The sequence below is a fragment of the Pseudophryne corroboree genome, chromosome 5 (genome assembly GCF_028390025.1).
Source record: "Pseudophryne corroboree isolate aPseCor3 chromosome 5, aPseCor3.hap2, whole genome shotgun sequence".
Lineage (NCBI taxonomy): Eukaryota > Metazoa > Chordata > Amphibia > Anura > Myobatrachidae > Pseudophryne > Pseudophryne corroboree.
In genome coordinates this window covers 370,706,891-370,726,281 of record NC_086448.1, presented here as the reverse complement: position 1 = coordinate 370,726,281, position 19,391 = coordinate 370,706,891, and positions in this window count along the sequence as shown.

Below are 19,391 nucleotides of genomic sequence, written 5' to 3'. Positions count from 1 at the left end.
AATTTCCTTATAATAGTTACAGTGTAAAAGTGAATATTTCTATTTCCCTAGTGAAGGGTTAAAACATGCTATATGAACTCTTATGTGTTTGCATGGATGCGTGCTGCCCTGTGCTAGGTGCCTTTGTCTCTCATACAGATACCAGGCCTGTGTGGGTCTGGCATCCAAGGTCAGATGAAACTTGTTCTTTCTACCCAAATATACTGTGTTACAAAAACCTTGTTAAATGTTTGAGAAACTTGTAGAAAACCCATATATGGACATCCGCCTTTTCTGTTCTGCCTGGTAACTATTAACGAGCCAATGGGAGTGTAACGACATGTCAGTTACACCCATATGCATTGCCTTATATACTTTTGTTAACCTCATAATAAAACAGTGTGAATTTTTACTGCTTGTGTTGTGCATGTAACTGATAGCGTAAAGGTTTACACTCCAGACGTCTAAGAGGCCATCACATCGAGGGTTAAAGAACTTAAGGGCAAATCCTTTCAGCTGGGGGCTACGTCCGCGATTCAGTGATCGTCCCTGAATGGTAAAAATAGAGAATTTATTGTCTGTCTTTGCCATACAGGATTGCGGTCATACACTGAAGCTGAATCCGTGTCAGTGTTCCGGGAACACGTGACAAGGTAATATTTAAGTCCGGGACTTAATATTACGAAGTTTTATGTAAAAGCATAAAACAGGTATCAGGGATACCATAGAATCTTTAATGTCTGGGACTTAAAGATACGTCTGAGAAAGGACCAGGCGTCCAAGCGCAATTCTCCAAAGACGTTAGTATCTGGGATACTTAAAAAACATAGACCTGGGGTCTATACGTAACGTAGAGAATACCCCGATTTGATCGCCTATATATTCTTGTATGTTGTAGTGAGATAAGTTCTTATATTTGGTTCAGACGGCTGGTAAGTTTTCGTCTGCCAGATATCTTTACTCAAACACTTTTCTTGCTTCCTGTTTAAAACGCTGTATTTTTCTGACATCTTGTACGAAGGTAAGCGTACCCGTCAAAAGATTTCATGTTCTCACTATACAGATAATATTGTGATATTGTCAATGACTAATTAACTGGTTAAGCTGATGCATGTATAAGTAGAGTGTTGTATATTTTAGATAATTTTCTTTTAAAAGTTGTATTGTTGATTTATATTACTGTCTGACAATGGGCTCTAGTCAGAGTAAAAAACTGCATATCCCCCGCCCCTCCCTGGTGAGACATGCAAGATGTATGTTGCCCGTAACTCTACCTCAGAGTATTATTTAGTTAACCCATGGGTGGATAATTTAGCGGGATGGACAGAGAAAGCAGGACAGGACCCATTCCTACGGGAAGGCAGTAATTACCTTTTCTATATGGAGATTTAAGAAAAAAATGTCAGTTCCCAACAGCACAGAAGCGAGGCTGCAAAAAAAACCCTCTCCCTCCCCCCTTTGCATTCCAATGTATCCTGCGCTCAGAGACACAAATCTCTTGGCAGCAGTAACCCTTTCACACTAAATGGGATTGCCTCCAGCTCCACTGCTGGAGGGTGCGTCCACTAGCTCTATCCCTAGCACCAATAACCCAGAGTTTAGATAATAGTAAAACACTGTCCCAAGCCCACTATTACCCTCGATGGCTGTATATCTTATTTGCGCAAAGCTTGCAAAGGACGCAGCTATACACATATGAAGGAAGTTTTTTTTGCCTGTGTTTTTTTGCCTGTCGCTGTAGCTTGTAAACAGAAACCTTCATAGTCTGTTACTGCGTTTTGAAAAAGGTTTAAGGACTGCTGGACAGATGACGCTGGCTTACCTTTGCTTAACTCAGAAAGCTTACTCACTTCCCCACTCACTCATAACTATCAGAACCCCAGACGCTTTGACAGACAGAACCAACCCCGCAGTCAGTAAAGATTCCAAAGACCCCGTGCACTGACGGGGCCCGGAGGAGGGTATCCCAGCCTTTATTCAACTCACCCGTCATAGTAAAGATTCACCTCTGCTGCCACTTATTATAAATGGAAGTAAAATTCCCTTTTTAGTGGACAGCGGTGCAACAACCAGTGTTTTGTGTTCTGACCTATGCAGTATCCCCTCTCACCAGAAAAGATAGAAGGTCTCCGCCCCGTGATACAGCAATTCTTACAACAGGGTATTCTCAGACATATTGTATCACCATACTGTACTCCTGTGAACCCTGTTGCCAAAGCTGATGGTAGTATAAGATTTGTACAGAATCTCAGAGCAATCAATCAGCTAATTGTCCCAATTGCACCAATTGTTCCAGATGTAAACTCACTCATTTCTGCAATCCCTGCAGATGCTGCGTTCTTCTCTGTATTTGATTTGAAGAATGCCTTTTTTTTCAGCATGCCTGTAGATTCACAGACACAATTACTTTTGCCTTTTCTTTTGAGGGTAAACAACTTACCTGGTGCAGATTGTTGACGCACCTGTTGTCTCCAGGCCACATTGGGGCCCTGGCAACCTCACCATGGTTCAGTCCTGCTACAGTATGCAGATGATCTGCTGCTCTGTAGTAAAACTGAGGAGGCCTGCCGAGAGGATGGTGTTTCATTACTAAACTGGCTTTGTGAATGTGGACACAAGGTGTCCAAAATAAAAATGCAATGGTGTAAAAAGCATGTTGATTACTTAGGTTTTGTGCTCACTCAGGGAGAGAGGAAAGTCAGTCCACAACGCATACAGTCTGTATTGGGCCTGGTCACCCCAACTACCCAGAGGGAACTACTGTCCTTCCTGGGTATGGTAAATTACTGCAGACAGTGGATATCTGATTGCTCTTATTGTGATAACATTTTGAGACAAGCCACACTGAAGGACAAACCTAAAACTGTACAATGGTCACAAGAAATGTTAACTGCATATGAAAGTTTAAAATGTATGTTGATGAAAAGTCCGGCACTTGGCCTCCCCAATTATGTACTACCTTTCCATCTATATGCAAGGGACAATTGTAAAACCATGGCGGGGGTGCTCACACAGTTTCATGGAGGGAAGTTGCGCCCCGTGGCATTTTTTTTCCAAAGTCATGCCAGTGTCTGTGCAAGGTATGCCTGCCTGCCTCAGGGCTTTGGCAGCCTGTGCAATGGTTGCAGAAATGGCCACTACCCTCACTTTAGGCCACATCACAGTACTCCACACCACACATGATGTCCTGGCAATACTTAAAAGCTTGCACTCACAGCACATGTCAGCACAACGCCTTAGTGGATATGAAGTACTCCTTTTGAGTAACCCTACCCTTACCATCAAGTACACTGCTAGTTCTTCTGGCCCTGCACCCATTCTCAATGCCCTTTTGGGCTTGAAAGGTCCCGAGGATGAGCCACCCGACCTACATGACTGTGCTGCTTCTATTGAAGCTGAAACTTCTCCCGGACTTGACATGTCTCCCGTTCCCATACCAGGCGCAGACGTAGTTTTTGTTGACGGCTCATGTGGTAGGCCCAATGACAATACATACCAGGCTGGCTATGCCATTGTCACCCTCCCTGATACTGTGTTGGAAGCCCTACCAATGCCTTGTCAGTCCGCGCAGGCTGCAGAACTCATTGCACTCACTAGAGCATGTCCCTCCCTTTACAACGTCCATCTGCTCACTCAACTTCAAGCTGCTGCGACTAATACTGATCTCTCCGACTGGACTTACCCAATTCTGCAGAAAAAATCCTAAATCAGGATTAATCTGCAAAGAGGGGAAACCCTGTATGCCCCAGTCCAGTGCCCCTTTGCTCGTTGCCCAGTGCCGTGGTGTTGGTCACCGTGGTGAAGCCACAACACTCCTCCTACTAACCAATGATTTTTATGTTACTAATGCCAAATCACTTGTGGACCAGTATGTTAGCAGATGCATCACTTGCCTCAGGAACAACCCTAATAAAGCTAAACACCAGCATCTTGAATACCCCACAGAAAACTCTAGGATACTCACCCTTTGAAATACTAATGGGTAGACCCTTTTCCTACACCCTGGGCTAAGAAACCACTAGTAATACAGGAAGGAGATCTAGAACTCATCAGAGAAGAGTATGTCAGGTCCCTGATAACAAAACTGAATGAAATTGAACATGAGGTTGTTTGTAAAAACCCTTTTGAATCCACAGGAACCTACACACCCCTTTAAAGTCAGAGACAGAGTCGTGGTGAAGGTGCTCCCCAGGAACAAGAGCCCAGGAGACTTCACCTATGGTCCAGAGACAGAGGTCGTAGCAGTTACCCGGACAGCAGTCCTGACAGAGGAAAGTCCTACCTGGATCCATGCATCCCGAGTAAAAAAGGTTCCTAGACCAGACCTAGAGAGGGAAGCAAGTGATTCCAGTGAGGTACGAACCGGGGCAGACAGCCCTGACCTCCCACCTAGCGAAGAAAGAAGAACAGAAGAAGATGAGGAACCTGTCCCCTATCTCTATCCTGGGGACTATCTCGATAGCCCTACTGGCCCTCATTCACCTCACAATATGTGAAGTCGACATCACACAAACAAATGGGATCCCCACCTTGTGGTACAATTCCTCCAACACACACGTAGCCACATATATCCTTGATTATTTCATGTTCCCTAAACTTGCTGACAACAAACATTTCATACAGCAGAAAAGGAAATCAGGAATGTCTGAGACAGTATATATTTGTGTTACTGACGAATGGTACTATGACATTAGATATTATGGATCTAATTGTAATTCCTGGGAAGCTGTGGGGTGGAATACAGGAACAGATTGGGGATATCGCCCATCAGCTGCCAGAAACAGATATGGTCAACATCTGAACTTACTTCAAAGATTGTCCATTAATTTTTGGTTAGAATGGATGAAGTATAGTGCTAACAAACACAATAAAAGCAACTGTTATGTCTGTGGCAAATCTAGGCCCCACCTAGGTACAGTGCCCCTTAATATACCCCTAGAACAGGAAAATTGTTTTTTTTTCAGCCTTTTTAATGACACCAAAACAAATGACAGTCAGTGCGAAATGTGGAAAAGGGAATATCCCATATTGTCAAAAAATCCCAACCCAGGAAGCACCATAACCATATATCCTGGAAACTATACCTGTTATACATCTAACACCACCACAGGGAGAAATTTAAAAGGAGCCTCACTCAAGAATCATGTCATATAATAATCATGATTCTAAGAGGGGATTGAAGGGTTAACTCTTCTGTGCTTTGTAAATATTACTTTTTATATGATCAATTTCCTTATAATAGTTACAGTGTAAAAGTGAATATTTCTATTTCCCTAGTGAAGGGTTAAAACATGCTATATGAACTCTTATGTGTTTGCATGGATGCGTGCTGCCCTGTGCTAGGTGCCTTTGTCTCTCATACAGATACCAGGCCTGTGTGGGTCTGGCATCCAAGGTCAGATGAAACTTGTTCTTTCTACCCAAATATACTGTGTTACAAAAACCTTGTTAAATGTTTGAGAAACTTGTAGAAAACCCATATATGGACATCCGCCTTTTCTGTTCTGCCTGGTAACTATTAACGAGCCAATGGGAGTGTAACGACATGTCAGTTACACCCATATGCATTGCCTTATATACTTTTGTTAACCTCATAATAAAACAGTGTGAATTTTTACTGCTTGTGTTGTGCATGTAACTGATAGCGTAAAGGTTTACACTCCAGACGTCTAAGAGGCCATCACATCGAGGGTTAAAGAACTTAAGGGCAAATCCTTTCAGAATGCAACATTATGCAATCATAATCCATGCAATGCAACATTTAATGTAAAATTATGACATCACAATACATGCAATGCAACATTTAATGCAAAATTATGACATCACAATCCATGCAATGCAAATTGCAATCACAATCCATGCAATACAACATTTAATGCAAAAATATGACATCACAATCCATGCAATGCAACATTTAATGCAAAAGTATGACATCACAATCCATGTAATGAACATTTAATGCAAAATTATGACATCACAATCCATGCAATGCATAATTATACAATAATAATCCATGCAATGCAGCACTTAATGCAAAATTATGCAATCACAATCCGTGCAATGCAACAATTAATGCAAAAGTATGCAATCACAATCCATGCAATGCAACATTTAATGCAAAATTATGACATCACAATCCATGCAATGCAAATTGCAATCACAATCCATGCAATACAACATTTAATGCAAAAATATGACATCACAATCCATGCAATGCAACATTTAATGCAAAATTATGACATCACAAACCATGCAATGCAATATATAATGAAAAAAAAATGATATAACAGTCCATGCAATGCAACATTTAATGCAAAATGATGACATCACAATAAATGCAATGCAAAAAGCAATGCAACATTATGCAATCACAATCAATGCAATGCAACATTTAATGCAAAATTTTAACATCACAACCCATGCAATGCAACATTTATTGCAAAATTATGCAATCACAATCCATGCAATGCAACATTTAATGTAAAAATATGACATCACAATCCATGCAATGCAACATTTATTGCATAATTATGACATCACAATCCATGCAATGCAATATTTAATGCAAAATTATGACATCACATTAAATGCAATGCAAAAAGCAATGCAACATTATGCAATCACAATCCATGCAATGCAACATTTAATGCAAACTTATGACATCACAATCCATGCAATGCAACATTTAATGCAAAATTATTAAATCACAATCCACGCAATGCAACATTTATTGCATAATTATGACATCACAATCCATGCAATGCAATATTTAATGCAAAATTATGACATCACATTAAATGCAATGCAAAAAGCAATGCAACATTATGCAATCACAATCCATGCAATGCAACATTTAATGCAAAATTATGACATCACAATCCATGCAATGCAACATTTAATGCAAAATTATTAAATCACAATCCATGCAATGAAAATGTAATGCAAAATTATGCAATCACAATCCATGCAATGCAACAATTCATGCAAAATTATGCAATCACAATACATGCAATGCAACATTATTACATCACAATCCATGCAATGCAAAATGCAATCACAAACCATGCAATGCAACAATTAATGCAACATTATGATATCACAATCAATGCAATGCAAAATGCAATGCAAAATTATGCTATCACAATCCATGCAATGCAACAAATAATGCAAAAATATGACATCACAATCCATGCAACGCAACATTTAATGCAAAATTATGCTATCACTATCCATGCAATGCAACATTTAATGCAACATTATGACATCACAATAAATGCAATGCAAAAAGCAATGCAACATTATGCAATTTACAATCCATGCAATGCAACATTTAATGTAAAATTATGACATCACAATACATGCAATGCAACATTTAATGCAAGATTATGCAATCACAATCCATGCAATGCAACAATCAATGCAAAATTATGACATCACAATCCATGCAATGCAACATTTAATGCAAAATTATGACATAACAATCCATGCAATGCAAAATGCAATCACAACCAATGCAATGCAACATTTAATGCAAAATAATAACATCACAATAAATGCAATGCAAAAAGCAATGCAACATTATGCAATCACAATCCATGCAATGCAACATTTAATGAAACATTTTAACATCACAATCCATGCAATGCAACATTTATTGCAAAATTATGCAATCACAATCCATGCAATGCAACATTATTGCAAAATTATGACATCACAATCTATGCAATGCAACAGTTAATGCAAAATTATTAAATCACAATCCATTCAATGCAACATTTAATGCAAAATAATGCTAACACAATCCATGCAATGCAACATTTAATGCAAAATTATGACATCACAATCCATGCAATGCAACATTTAATGCAAAATTATGCAATCACAATCCATGTAATGCAACATTTAATGCAAAATTATGACATCACAATCCATGCAATGCATAATTATACAATCATAATCCATACAATGCAGCACTTAATGCAAAATTATGCAACCACAATCCATGCAACGCAACAATTAATGCAAAAGTATGCAATCACAATCCATGCAATGCAAATTGCAATCACAATCCATGCAATACAACATTTAATGCAAAAATATGACATCACAATCCATGCAATGCAACATTTAATGCAAAATGATGACATCACAATAAATGCAATGCAAAAAGCAATGCAACATTATGCAATCACAATCAATGAAATGCAACATTTAATGCAACATTTTAAAATCACAACCCATGCAATGCAACATTTATTGCAAAATTATGCCATCACAATCCATGCAATGCAGCATTTAATGCAAAAATATGACATTACAATCCATGCAATAAAAATGTAATGCAAAATTATGCAATCACAATCCATGCAATGCAACAATTCATGCAAAATTATGCAATCACAATACATGCAATGCAACATTTAATGCAACATTATTACATCACAATCCATGCAATGCAAAATGCAATAACAAACCATGCACTGCAACATTTAATGCAAAATATGACATCACAATCCATGTAATGCAACATTATGACATCACAATCAATGCAATGCAAAATGCAATGCAAAATTATGCTATCACAATCCATGCAATGCAACAAATAAAGCAAAAATATGACATCACAATCCATGCAATGCAACATTTGATGCAAAATTATGACATCACAATCCATGCAATGCAACATTTAATGCAAAATTATGCAAATACAATCCATGCAATGCAACATTTAATGCAAAATTATGACATCACAGTCCATGCAATACAACATTTAATGCAAAATTATGCTATCACAATCCATGCAATGCAACATTTAATGCAAAATTATGACATCACAATAAATGCAATGCAAAAAGCAATGCAACATTATGCAATCACAATACATGCAATGCCACATTTAATGTAAAAATATGACATCACAATCCATGCAATGCAACATTTATTGCAAAATTATGACATCACAATCCATGCAATGCAACATTTAATGCAAAACTATGACATCACATTAAATGCAATGCAAAAAGCAATGCAACATTATGCAAACACAATCCATGCAATGCAACATTTAATGCAAAATTATGCAAACATAATCCATGCAATACAACATTTAATGCAAAATTATGACATCACAGTCCATGCAATACAACATTTAATGCAAAATTATGCTATCACAATCCATGCAATGCAACATTTAATGCAACATTATGACATCACAATAAATGCAATGCAAAAAGCAATGCAACATTATGCAATCACAATCCATGCAATGCAACATTTAATGTAAAAATATGACATCACAATCCATGCAATGCAACATTTATTGCACAATTATGCAATCACAATCCATGCAGCGCAACAATTAATGCAAAAGTATGCAATCACAATCCATGCAATGCAACATTTAATGCAAAATTATGCAAACACAATCCATGCAATGCAACATTTAATGCAAAATTATGACATCACAGTCCATGCAATACAACATTTAATGCAAAATTATGCTATCACAATCCATGCAATGCAACATTTAATGCAACATTATGACATCACAATCCATGCAATGCAAAAAGCAATGCAACATTATGCAATCACAATCCATGCAATGCAACATTTAATGTAAAAATATGACATCACAATCCATGCAATGCAACATTTATTGCAAAATTATGCAATCACAATCCATGCAACGCAACAATTAATGCAAAAGTATGCAATCACAATCCATGCAATGCAACATTTAATGCAAAATTATGCAAACACAATCCATGCAATGCAACATTTAATGCAAAATTATGACATCACAGTCCATGCAATACAACATTTAATGCAAAATTATGACATCACAATAAATGCAATGCAAAAAGCAATGCAACATTATGCAATCACAATCCATGCAATGCCACATTTAATGTAAAAATATGACATCACAATCCATGCAATGCAACATTTATTGCAAAATTATGACATCACAATCCATGCAATGCAACATTTAATGCAAAACTATGACATCACATTGAATGCAATGCAAAAAGCAATGCAACATTATGCAAACACAATCCATGCAATGCAACATTTAATGCAAAATTATGCAAACATAATCCATGCAATACAACATTTAATGCAAAATTATGACATCACAGTCCATGCAATACAACATTTAATGCAAAATTATGCTATCACAATCCATGCAATGCAACATTTAATGCAACATTATGACATCACAATAAATGCAATGCAAAAAGCAATGCAACATTATGCAATCACAATCCATGCAATGCAACATTTAATGTAAAAATATGACATCACAATCCATGCAATGCAACATTTAATGCAAAATTATGACATCACAATCCATGCAATCCAACATTTAAAGCAAAATTATGCTATCACAATCCATGCAATGCAACATTTAATGCAAAATTATGACATCACAGTCCATGTAATGCAACATTTAATGCAACATTATAACATCACAATCAATGCAATGCAAAATGCAATGCAAAATTATGCTATCACAATCCATGCAATGCAACAAATAATGCAAAAATATGACATCACAATCCATGCAATGCAACATTTAATGCAAAATTATGCAAACACAATCCATGCAATACAACATTTAATGCAAAATTATGACATCACAGTCCATGCAATACAACATTTAATGCAAAATTATGCTATCACAATCCATGCAATGCAACATTTAATGTAAAATTATGACATCACAATCCATGCAATGCAACATTTAATGCAAGATTATGCAATCACAATCCATGCAATGCAACATTTAATGCAAAATTATGACATCACAATCCATGCAATGCAACATTTAATGCAAAATTATGACATCACAATCTATGCAATGCAACAGTTAATGCAACATTATTACATCACAATCTATGCAATGCAAAATGCAATCACAAACCATGCAATGCAACATTTAATGCAAAATATGACATCACAATCCATGTAATGCAACATTTAATGCAACATTATAACATCACAATCAATGCAATGCAAAATGCAATGCAAAATTATGCTATCACAATCCATGCAATGCAACAAATAATGCAAAAATATGACATCACAATCCATGCAATGCAACATTTAATGCAAAATTATGCAAACACAATCCATGCAATACAACATTTAATGCAAAATTATGACATCACAGTCCATGCAATACAACATTTAATGCAAAATTATGCTATCACAATCCATGCAATGCAACATTTAATGTAAAATTATGACATCACAATCCATGCAATGCAACATTTAATGCAAGATTATGCAATCACAATCCATGCAATGCAACAATTAATGCAAAATTATGACATCACAATCCATGCAATGCAACATTTAATGCAAAATTATGACATCACAATCTATGCAATGCAACAGTTAATGCAAAATTATTAAACCACAATCCATTCAATGCAACATTTAATGCAAAATTATGCTAACACAATCCATGCAATGCAACATTTAATGCAAAATTATGACATCACAATCCATGCAATGCAACATTTAATGCAAAATTATGCAATCACAATCCATGTAATGCAACATTTAATGCAAAATTATGACATCACAATCCATGCAATGCATAATTATACAATCATAATCCATGCAATGCAGCACTTAATGCAAAATTATGACATCACAAACCATGCAATGCAATATATAAAGGGGAAATTATGCAATAACAATCCATGCAATGCAACAATTAATGCAAAATTATGCAATCACAATCCATGCAATGCAACATTTAATGCAAAATGATGACATCACAAACCATGCAATGCAATATATAATGGGGGAAAAAATGATATAACAATCCATGCAATTCAACATTTAATGCAAGATTATGCAATCACAATCCATGCAATGCAACAATTACTGCAAAATAATGACATCACAATCCATGCAATGCAACATTTAATGCAAAATTATGACATCACAATCCATGTAATGCAAAATGCAATCACAATCCATGCAATGCAACATTTAATGCAAAATGATGACATCACAATAAATGCAATGCAAAAAGCAATGCAACATTATGCAATCACAATCCATGCAATGCAACATTTAATGCAACATTTTAACATCACAATCCATGCAATGCAACATTTAATGCAAAATTATGACATCACAATCCATGCAATGCAACATTTAATGCAAAATTATGACATCACAATCCGTGCAATGCAACATTTAATGCAAAATTATGCAATCACAATCCATGTAATGCAACATTTAATGCAAAATTATCACATCACAATCTATGCAATGCAACAGTTAATGCAAAATTATTAAATCACAATCCATTCAATGCAACATTTAATGCAAAATTATGATATCACAATAAATGCAATGCAAAAAGCAATGCAACATCATCTAATCACAATCCATGCAATGCAACATTTAATGCAAGATTATGCAATCACAATCCATGCAATGCAACAATTAATGCAAAATAATGACATCACAATCCATGCAATGCAACATTTAATGCAAAATGATGACATCACAATAAATGCAATGCAAAAAGCAATGCAACATTATGCAATCACAATCCATGCAATGCAACATTTAATGCAACATTTTAACATCAAAATCCATGCAATGCAACATTTAATGCAAAATTATGCAATCACAATCCATGCAACGCAACAATTAATGCAAAAGTATGCAATCACAATCCATGCAAAGCAACATTTAATGCAAAATTATGACATCACAATCCATGCAATGCAACATTTAATGCAAAGTTATGCAATCACAATCCATGTAATGCAACATTTAATGCAAAATTATGACATCACAATACATGCAATTTTGCATTAAGTGCTGCATTGCATGGATTATGATTGTATAATTATATACAATCATAATCCATGCAATGCAGCACTTAATGCAAAATTATGCAATCACAATACATGCAACGCAACAATTAATGCAAAAGTATGCAATCACAATCCATGCAAAGCAACATTTAATGCAAAATTATGACATCACAATCCATGCAATGCAAATTGCAATCACAATCCATGCAATACAACATTTAATTCAAAAATATGACATCACAATCCATGCAATGCAACATTTAATGCAAAATTATGACATCACAATCCATGCAATGCAATATATAATGGAAAAAAAAAATGATATAACAATCCATGCAATGCAACATTTCATGCAAAATAATGACATCACAATAAATGCAATGCAAAAAGCAATGCAACAATATGCAAGCACAACCCATGAAATGCAACATTTATTGCAAAATTATGCAATCACAATCCATGCAATGCAACATTTAATGTAAAAATATGACATCACAATCCATGCAATGCAACATGTATTGCATAAATATGACATCACAATCCATGCAATGCAGGATTTAATGCAAAAATATGACATTACAATCCATGCAATGAAAATGCAATGCAAAATTATGCAATCACAATCCATGCAATGCAACAATTCATGCAAAATTATGCAATCACAATATATGCAATGCAACATTTAATGCAACATTATGACATCACAATCCATGCGATGCAAAATGCAATCACAAACCATGCAATGCAACATTTAATGCAAAATTATGATATCACAATAAATGCAATGTGAAAAGCAATGCAACATTATCTAATCACAGTCCATGCAATGCAACATTTAATGCAAGATTATGCAATCACAATCCATGCAATGCAACAATTAATGCAAAATTATGACATCACAATCCATGCAATGCAACATTTAATGCAAAATTATGACATCACAATCCATGCAATGCAAAATGCAATCACAATCCATGCAATGCAACATTTAATGCAAAATGATGACATCACAATAAATGCAATGCAAAAAGCAATGCAACATTATCAATCACAATCCATGCAATGCAACATATAATGCAACATTTTAACATCACAATCCATGCAATGCAACATTTAATGCAAAATTATGCAATCACAATCCATGCAATGCAACATTTAATGCAAAATTATGACATCACAATCTATGCAATGCAACAGTTAATGCAAAATTATTAATAACAATCCATTCAATGCAACATTTAATGCAAAATTATGCTAACACAATCCATGCAATGCAACATTTAATGCAAAATTATGACATCACAATCCATGCAATGCAACAGTTAATGCAAAATTATTAATAACAATCCATTCAATGCAACATTTAATGCAAAATTATGCTAACACAATCCATGCAATGCAACATTTAATGCAAAATTATGACATCACAATCCATGCAATGCAACATTTAATGCAAAATTATGACATCACAATCCATGTAATGCAACATTTAATGCAAAATTATGACATCACAATCCATGCAATGCATAATTATACAATCATAATCCATGCAATGCAGCACTTAATGCAAAATTATGCTATCACAATCCATGCAATGCAACAATTAATGCAAAATTATGCAATCACAATCCATGCAATGCAACATTTAATGCAAAATTATGACATCACAAACCATGCAATGCAAATTGCAATCACAATCCATGCAATACAAAATTTAATGCAAAAATATGACATCACAATCCATGCAATGCAACATTTAATGCAAAATTATGACATCACAAACCATGCAATGCAATATATAATGGGGAAAAAATGATATACCAATCCATGCAATGCAACATTTAATGCAAGATTATGCAATCACAATCCATGCAATGCAACAATTAATGCAAAATTATGCAATCACAATCCATGCAATGCAACATTTAATGCAAAATGATGACATCACAAACCATGCAATGCAATATATAATGGGGGAAAAAATGATATAACAATCCATGCAATTCAACATTTAATGCAAGATTATGCAATCACAATCCATGCAATGCAACAATTAATGCAAAATAATGACATCACAATCCATGCAATGCAACATTTAATGCAAAATTATGACATCACAATCCATGCAATGCAAAATGCAATCACAATCCATGCAATGCAACATTTAATGCAAAATGATGACATCACAATAAATGCAATGCAAAAAGCAATGCAACATTATGCAATCACAATCCATGCAATGCAACATTTAATGCAACATTCTAACATCACAATCCATGCAATGCAACATTTAATGCAAAATTATGCAATCACAATCCATGCAATGCAACATTTAATGCAAAATTATGACATCACAATCTATGCAATGCAACAGTTAATGCAAAATTATTAAATCACAATCCATTCAATGCAACATTTAATGCAAAATTATGCTAACACAATCCATGCAATGCAACATTTAATGCAAAATTATGACATCACAATCCATGCAATGCAACATTTAATGCAAAATTATGACATCACAATCCGTGCAATGCAACATTTAATGCAAAATTATGCAATCACAATCCATGTAATGCAACATTTAATGCAAAATTATCACATCACAATCTATGCAATGCAACAGTTAATGCAAAATTATTAAATCACAATCCATTCAATGCAACATTTAATGCAAAATTATGATATCACAATAAATGCAATGCAAAAAGCAATGCAACATCATCTAATCACAATCCATGCAATGCAACATTTAATGCAAGATTATGCAATCACAATCCATGCAATGCAAAATGCAATCACAATCCATGCAATGCAACATTTAATGCAAAATGATGACATCACAATAAATGCTATGCAAAAAGCAATGCAACATTATGCATTCACAATCCATGCAATGCAACATTTAATGCAACATTTTAACATCAAAATCCATGCAATGCAACATTTAATGCAAAATTATGCTAACACAATCCATGCAATGCAACATTTAATGCAAAATTATGACATCACAATCCATGCAATGCAAAATGCAATCACAATCCATGCAATGCAACATTTAATGCAAAATGATGACATCACAATAAATGCTATGCAAAAAGCAATGCAACATTATGCATTCACAATCCATGCAATGCAACATTTAATGCAACATTTTAACATCAAAATCCATGCAATGCAACATTTAATGCAAAATTATGCTAACACAATCCATGCAATGCAACATTTAATGCAAAATTATGCAATCACAATCCATGCAATGCAACATTTAATGCAAAATTATGACATCACAATCTATGCAATGCAACAGTTAATGCAAAATTATTAAATCACAATGCATTCAATGCAACATTTAATGCAAAATAAATGCTAACACAATCCATGCAATGCAACATTTAATGCAAAATTATGACAGTGCTGCATTGCATGGATTATTATATACAATCATAATCCATGCAATGCAGCACTTAATGCAAAATTATGCAATCACAATCCATGCAACGCAACAATTAATGCAAAAGTATGCAATCACAATCCATGCAAAGCAACATTTAATGCAAAATTATGACATCACAATCCATGCAATGCAACATTTAATGCAAAGTTATGCAATCACAATCCATGTAATGCAACATTTAATGCAAAATTATGACATCACAATACATGCAATTTTGCATTAAGTGCTGCATTGCATGGATTATGATTGTATAATTATATACAATCATAACCCATGCAATGCAGCACTTAATGCAAAATTATGCAATCACAATCCATGCAACGCAACAATTAATGCAAAAGTATGCAATCACAATCCATGGAAAGCAACATTTAATGCAAAATTATGACATCACAATCCATGCAATGCAAATTGCAATCACAATCCATGCAATACAACATTTAATTCAAAAATATGACATCACAATCCATGCAATGCAACATTTAATGCAAAATTATGACATCACAATAAATGCAATGTGAAAAGCAATGCAACATTATCTAATCACAGTCCATGCAATGCAACATTTAATGCAAGATTATGCAATCACAATCCATGCAATGCAACAATTAATGCAAAATTATGACATCACAATCCATGCAATGCAACATTTAATGCAAAATTATGACATCACAATCCATGCAATGCAAAATGCAATCACAATCCATGCAATGCAACATTTAATGCAAAATGATGACATCACAATAAATGCAATGCAAAAAGCAATGCAACATTATCAATCACAATCCATGCAATGCAACATATAATGCAACATTTTAACATCACAATCCATGCAATGCAACATTTAATGCAAAATTATGCAATCACAATCCATGCAATGCAACATTTAATGCAAAATTATGACATCACAATCTATGCAATGCAACAGTTAATGCAAAATTATTAATAACAATCCATTCAATGCAACATTTAATGCAAAATTATGCTAACACAATCCATGCAATGCAACATTTAATGCAAAATTATGACATCACAATCCATGCAATGCAACATTTAATGCAAAATTATGACATCACAATCCATGTAATGCAACATTTAATGTAAAATTATGACATCACAATCCATGCAATGCATAATTATACAATCATAATCCATGCAATGCTGCACTTAATGCAAAATTATGCTATCACAATCCATGCAATGCAACAATTAATGCAAAATTATGCAATCACAATCAATGCAATGCAACATTTAATGCAAAATTATGACATCACAAACCATGCAATGCAAATTGCAATCACAATCCATGCAATACAACATTTAATGCAAAAATATGACATCACAATCCATGCAATGCAACATTTAATGCAAAATTATGACATCACAAACCATGCAATGCAATATATAATGGGGAAAAAATGATATAACAATCCATGCAATGCAACATTTAATGCAAGATTATGCAATCACAATCCATGCAATGCAACAATTAATGCAAAATTATGCAATCACAATCCATGCAATGCAACATTTAATGCAAAATGATGACATCACAAACCATGCAATGCAATATATAATGGGGGGGGAAATGATATAACAATCCATGCAATTCAACATTTAATGCAAGATTATGCAATCACAATCCATGCAATGCAACAATTAATGCAAAATAATGACATCACAATCCATGCAATGCAACATTTAATGCAAAATTATGACATCACAATCCATGCAATGCAAAATGCAATCACAATCCATGCAATGCAACATTTAATGCAAAATGATGACATCACAATAAATGCAATGCAAAAAGCAATGCAACATTATCAATCACAATCCATGCAATGCAACATATAATGCAACATTTTAACATCACAATCCATGCAATGCAACATTTAATGCAAAATTATGCAATCACAATCCATGCAATGCAACATTTAATGCAAAATTATGACATCACAATCTATGCAATGCAACAGTTAATGCAAAATTATTAATAACAATCCATTCAATGCAACATTTAATGCAAAATTATGCTAACACAATCCATGCAATGCAACATTTAATGCAAAATTATGACATCACAATCCATGCAATGCAACATTTAATGCAAAATTATGACATCACAATCCATGTAATGCAACATTTAATGTAAAATTATGACATCACAATCCATGCAATGCATAATTATACAATCATAATCCATGCAATGCTGCACTTAATGCAAAATTATGCTATCACAATCCATGCAATGCAACAATTAATGCAAAATTATGCAATCACAATCAATGCAATGCAACATTTAATGCAAAATTATGACATCACAAACCATGCAATGCAAATTGCAATCACAATCCATGCAATACAACATTTAATGCAAAAATATGACATCACAATCCATGCAATGCAACATTTAATGCAAAATTATGACATCACAAACCATGCAATGCAATATATAATGGGGAAAAAATGATATAACAATCCATGCAATGCAACATTTAATGCAAGATTATGCAATCACAATCCATGCAATGCAACAATTAATGCAAAATTATGCAATCACAATCCATGCAATGCAACATTTAATGCAAAATAATGACATCACAATCCATGCAATGCAACATTTAATGCAAAATTATGACATCACAATCCATGCAATGCAAAATGCAATCACAATCCATGCAATGCAACATTTAATGCAAAATGATGACATCACAATAAATGCAATGCAAAAAGCAATGCAACATTATGCAATCACAATCCATGCAATGCAACATTTAATGCAACATTCTAACATCACAATCCATGCAATGCAACATTTAATGCAAAATTATGCAATCACAATCCATGCAATGCAACATTTAATGCAAAATTATGACATCACAATCTATGCAATGCAACAGTTAATGCAAAATTATTAAATCACAATCCATTCAATGCAACATTTAATGCAAAATTATGCTAACACAATCCATGCAATGCAACATTTAATGCAAAATTATGACATCACAATCCATGCAATGCAACATTTAATGCAAAATTATGACATCACAATCCGTGCAATGCAACATTTAATGCAAAATTATGCAATCACAATCCATGTAATG